The sequence below is a fragment of the Miniopterus natalensis genome, chromosome 6 (assembly GCF_054644295.1).
Source record: "Miniopterus natalensis isolate mMinNat1 chromosome 6, mMinNat1.hap1, whole genome shotgun sequence".
NCBI lineage: Eukaryota > Metazoa > Chordata > Mammalia > Chiroptera > Miniopteridae > Miniopterus > Miniopterus natalensis.
Window position 1 is genome coordinate 5,680,903 of NC_142086.1, and position 5,657 is coordinate 5,686,559.

A 5,657-nucleotide genomic window follows, 5' to 3' on the forward strand; every position below is an offset into this window, starting at 1 on the left:
CCAAGAGCTAAAATTAAACACTGTTTTCTTAATGTAAGAGATTTATTCATTTTGGCCTAAGGAAGCTTGTAAAAGTATGACTACCAGTTGTCTTTGCATTACAAAATGCATATTAACAATCCAGCCATGTCCTTTTTTACTAGTAAGAAAACTTTAGAACCTGGTGTTCCTGACATCACAGAAAAAGAAATCTCTCCTATTGTAATGTACACCAGTGCTAAAGCCCTACAGAAAACAGAAATGTTGTTCAGCTTTCAGTAGTAGCCTTGCTAGAGAGACTGTATTTACAATTCTCAGGTTTTCCTAGGGAAACAAAAGTTAAGCCATTATTTCAAAACAAGAAAAGGAAAATAGTATTCATTCTAGCTTTTGGATTTTATGTCTATATACTCAAATTTCAAATGATGTTATTACTTCGAGGACAATATCATCTTTTTAAATTGATATGTATAACAGATATAAAAAGGTTCCTGTTTTTATTCTTGACACAAAAATAGAGAAATTGTTCTTTCAATTAATTTTTTTTCATGTTTGCAAAAGTAAAATCTATTGAGGAGAAGTAATAAACATGTACAAGAAATTACAAGAAATGATGATAAGGGTTAATTACAAATACAAAATAATATCTAATTACCCCAGACTTGTGAATATAATAATTAAAAATACTTTCATTTCCACCCGGTCGGGCATGGCTCAGTGGTTGAGCTTCGACCTGGAATCCAGGTGATCAGGGTTCGATTCCCAGTCAGGGCACATGCCTAGGTTGCAGGCTAGATCAATGACTCTCTCATCATTGATGTTTCTTTCTCTCTCTCTCCTTCCCCTTTCCTCTCTCTGAAATCAATAAAGATATATATATATAAAAAAAATAAAAAAAACTTTCATTTCCTAGTTCAAATATTATGTACAATTTAGATAAACTGGTCAAGTATACACCACATTTAATAAACTTATAATTATATTACCTCTCTCCTCCTTTAATATTTGCAGGTACATGCCAATAAGGGGAAAAAATGTAATTTTCATTTATGTATTAACTGAGAAGAATAACATTTCTGCTGTGTTTGTTTCAGACTGTAAAAAAGTTAAGGTAATTTTCCTTTAAGAACTAAAAAAAAAAGGTAAAAATAAATCGCCAAAAGTTTAATATCAATTACTTATAAAAATGAAAAAAAATTGAAACAGATACCATACAATTATTATGTAGTCTCCCTACTAATCTGAAACTACAGAAGGCATTTATGGAAGGACGCTATGTCAAACACAAAGACTAACCCAAGGCATGCATGTTCTTTAAAAATCTGATTTGCAGAAAAACTAGTTCCTTGGGGTAGTTTTAAAGCTAGTTACAAAATCCATTTTCTCAGTTGTCCAGAGGTTTTGCCAATTCTTCTGAATCAACAGAACTTCCATCAGTTTCCACATTCATTGCAGACAACAAATATTGTCATCAGTTCATCAGCACTAGATGACAGGTACTAGAGTTTGTACCTGTGTGTAAGTACAATTCTTTTTACATTTGCCACACGTGAATAAGCCAGTCTGGGCTCTGCCTGTCTTGGCCATCTGATGTTCTCTGATGGCTTTTTTGGTCAAGTTTTTGCGCATCTCTCTGAGCTCATCACTAGCCATTTCCTCTGCCGTCATTCTAACAAAAGTCAGGAGGAATATTCCCACACAGTACATTTCTCCTTAAACTTGGATTCTTTGCATCCTTAAGATTTGATATTCTACTTCGTGCTCTGTTTTTGTATTTTATGTCTGTATTCCTTATTTCTTGATACATAGCTTCCTCAGTCTGAGGCCCTAATTCTTCCTCAGCAGCTCCAGTAGCCTTGTCGTCATCTCCTGTTCCAAGAGCTGCAGCAAGCACCTTCCTCCCCTTACCCTGCAGAACCAGAAGCGCTTGGTGCCCGAGGAGATGACAGGTAAGTGCTCGAGCTTTCCTCTCCTTCTTTCTGCTGCTTTCATTGCCACTGGAGCTACTTTCTCCTCTTGCTCCAGGGCTGTTCTGTGATGTAATTGCAGTACCTTTTGTCTTTTCTTCAGGATCTTTATCAGTTGCTGGCCCATCTAATAACTTTCTCCAGGATTGGATGAGAGGCTTTGCTAAAGGTGTAACTTCTTCATCTGTACTCTGCTTGCAAAGAGCATTTGCTGACATTCCAGTTGTGGACTGGAGGAATCCCAGGGTCATGGGGGTACTCAGTTCCTTCAGCAGATCCAGCGCTCCGGCCGCGCTCTCCTTCTGCACCACCCTGTCCAGCTCCGTGGGGATGCGCCCACCTCCCTTCCATGGCCCCCGAGGGCCTGCGGCCAGGAGCGGCCCACCCTGGGGCAGGGACCCCAGCGGGGAGTGAGCTGAGCTCTCAGGGAGTCCAAGGAGGCGGCCCGGCCTAAGCCCTTCCTCACGCACCGAGCAGGCCTCAATCATTCCTAATTTTAGGGTAAAAAGTGACTACTATCCTCAGTTCTGGAGCCCTCTCCAATGCTAACACTTTGGTATATATCTTTCTAGACTTTGTGCTACATTATGTAAATATATAAATATTTAAATAAAGAATAACCAATAGGAATGTACATCTTTGATATCTATATTGACATATTTATGTCTACCTGCTCCTCTTTGTAAGGAAATGACTCCTTTTATAATCCTGGTTGAAGCATGTTGCCAGGGGTAGTTTCCCAACTAAGGTAGTTTTGCTCCTATCTAGTAACTTATTTAAAAAATATTTATTGAACCGGAATCATATTCTGGGAATTATGGAGCAACTGAATATATGACTTGGTAGCAGGAGTTTGGAGAGAAAGTCACAAAGAAGAGAGCATGAGCGTAACTGAGTCATATTAATGGTCGAAAAATTGTAAGAATTTTGGAATAAATTGAACCTAAGTTTGCCTTGGGTTCTGAATAAACTTTGAAGTTCAACTTTCAGCCAGATGCGTTTGTATCTGCTTTAAATAAACATGTGTTGTTTGAAGGTCTGGCATCCATTTCCAGTTCTGGTGATGGAATCTCTATTTTCCGTGGGTAGGTCACCTCCTCTTCATTCTCTGTCTGTGTTGTTTGTATGGTGCCGACCTTACTGCAAACTCTTGTGATCAGCACTCCATTGGGGCTGATGTCGGCACTCTACTGTCCCTGCCACCTGGTTCATTCAAGGATGGGCATGGGGCCGATTTTAAGCCAAGGAGGGTTAAACCCAAAGAGAAGGCCCAGCCTTTTTTTATATTACTTTTATGCTGAACTTAGAAACAATAAAGATATAACTGTGTAGTCTTTGGCAGACACCTTGCCACCTCAGTTCAAAGAAATGCTTGAGAATAAAACCAACTCTTCAGGAAAGCAGAGCTGAGAGGGAGGGAGGGAGGGAGAGAAAGAGAGGGAGCTGAGGACATTTTTAAGGCTCCTAATTTATGCACACTTAAAGCTAAAATATCTCTAGAATTTCAATTTTGTCAGCCAAGTATTTTTTAATTTCTTAAGCTAGCTTTTAAAAAAACTTTCCCCTTACAATTTAAAGGGTATGTTCACAATTCTTTCTGATGTTACTGTTAAGCTTTTCTTAGTTAAACTTTGTACATAAGGTAATCATATAGCATCCAAATCAGGATGACTATTTGAGTGAGAGGGAGCTATTAATAGTTGCACAGTATCTAAGATGCAAACTGACTTTCCCCAGCAACCCCAGAGGAATGGTCACAATAACCACACAGCAAAGGTTGGACAGACTGGCCCAACTCGGCTCCTTCCAATGAACTTCAGCAAAACTAGGCCAACGCCTTCTTGGGACCCTGACTCTAAGCATGTATAAGACATCTACTATGTATGAGATATATTAACCAAAGTAATTGGAGAGGATACAAAGCAGGAAAAAATATTGGGCTTATTTTAAAATATTGCTCAACTGCTGATGATTATATTTTCTTTTTTTCTGGTTCCTCTCCTCCACTAACTGTACTTCCTTCTGAAACTCATTTTGCAGATGCTCTGTCTCTTGGTTCTATCTTCCTGTCTTTTTATGTTTTTCTGATACTTTCCATCTCTTTCAATAAATAAATTCATCAAAACTTTTTTTGTCTTTCATCAATGGATTTTCAATTTTAGTTGCTTTGCTAATTCAGATTTGTTCATCATTTCCATGTTGTTTGATTTCGTCAAGTGTCTTTTGTTAGGACAGTCTGTTTTTTTTATGACTCTACTACAGTATTTGTAGCTGGTGTGGGCTTCCTCTGCAGTTGGGTTGATTTGTTTCCTCCGAATGGGGATGACTCATTTTGATATGCGCAGAAATCTTGGAAAGACACACAGCTCTGGGTAAGGAGCAGCCAGGCAAATGGAGATTCCCGAATTTTCTAAATAAAGGAAAGCTAATTTTCAGGTTACACTTCACTGATAGCTTAAATTCCGTTCTAGAAAAATGGGGGTGTAAGGAGACTGATCCTGCTGGGGCCTGCCTTCCCGACCACCTGCAGAGCCGGTGCAGAGCAGGGCAGGCCAGTGTGCAGTCCTGGCGCCCAGAGCAGCCCGTGAGGTGGTGGCCACGGAGCTCCGTGACTCAGGGCGCAGGAGCAGAGCGTGTGCTCTGCACTGTTCCATGACTAGCTTCAAGACGGAGTAGAGGTTTCTAAGCCACATTCAACTTCTTTCCCTTTTAAATATGCTTTTTTTTAGAGCAGTTTTAGGTTCAAAGAAAAATTAGCGGAAAGCACATGTCTCTCGCCCCCCCACGCACACCCTCCCCTACTGTCAGCAGCCCCACCAGGTGGGGCATTTGCTCAAACTGATGAACCCACGTGGACACAACATTAGCATGCGGAGCCGATAGTCCCGGTGAGAGTTCACTCTTCGTGTTATACAGCTTACAGATACTTAAAATTTTTGATTTATTGATTTTTAGAGGGAGAGAGAAACATTTATTTGTTGATCCACTTATTGATGCATTTATTGGTTGTTTCTTGTATGTGCCCTGACTGGGGAATGAACCTGCAGCCTTGGCTTATCAAGGTGACAACGTCACCAACTGAGCACCTGGCCAAGGCCCAGTTTATGGATTTTGACAAGTGTGTAATAACACCCACCCACCATGGTAGTGTCACCCACCCACCATGGTAGTGTCACACAGATGGTAGGGATTTTTCGCTTCCCTAAAAATCCTCTGTGCCCTGCCTGTCCACTTCTCCTTGCCCCTAAGCCCTGGCAAGTACTGATCTTTTCACTCTCTCAATAGTTTTGCCTTTTCCAGAGTGCTGCCTACTTGGAATAATACAGTATATTCAGCCTTTGCAAATTGACTACTTTCACTTAGTAATAGGCATTTAAAGGTCTTTCATGTCTTCTCCTGGCTTGATAGCTCATTTCTTCTTAGTACTGAGTAATATCCCTTTGTCTGGATGCACCACAGTTCATTTATCTACCAACCCAGTGAAGGACATCTTGGTTGATTTCAAGTTCGATAATTATGAGTAAAGCTGATATAAAAATCCATGCACAGGTTTTTTGTGTACTTTTTTAAAGTAAGAAACAACTAATTGTCAGAAGGCTCTGAGTTTTGGAAGTTTGTTTGTTGTGGCAGCTAGAAATAATTATATCCACCAATACAGCTGACCATTAATTATGTTAAAAAATCTTGTTTAAGCACCTCATTTTTTACAAA

At 39.9% G+C, this 5,657-nt stretch overlaps 1 pseudogene; it reads right to left on the bottom strand.

Moving 5' to 3' along the window:
• Nucleotides 1-1,397: 1,397 nt before the first annotated feature.
• LOC107541280 (transcription elongation factor A protein 1 pseudogene) lies at nt 1,398-2,263 on the bottom strand (annotated as a pseudogene).
• Nucleotides 2,264-5,657: the final 3,394 nt, after the last annotated feature.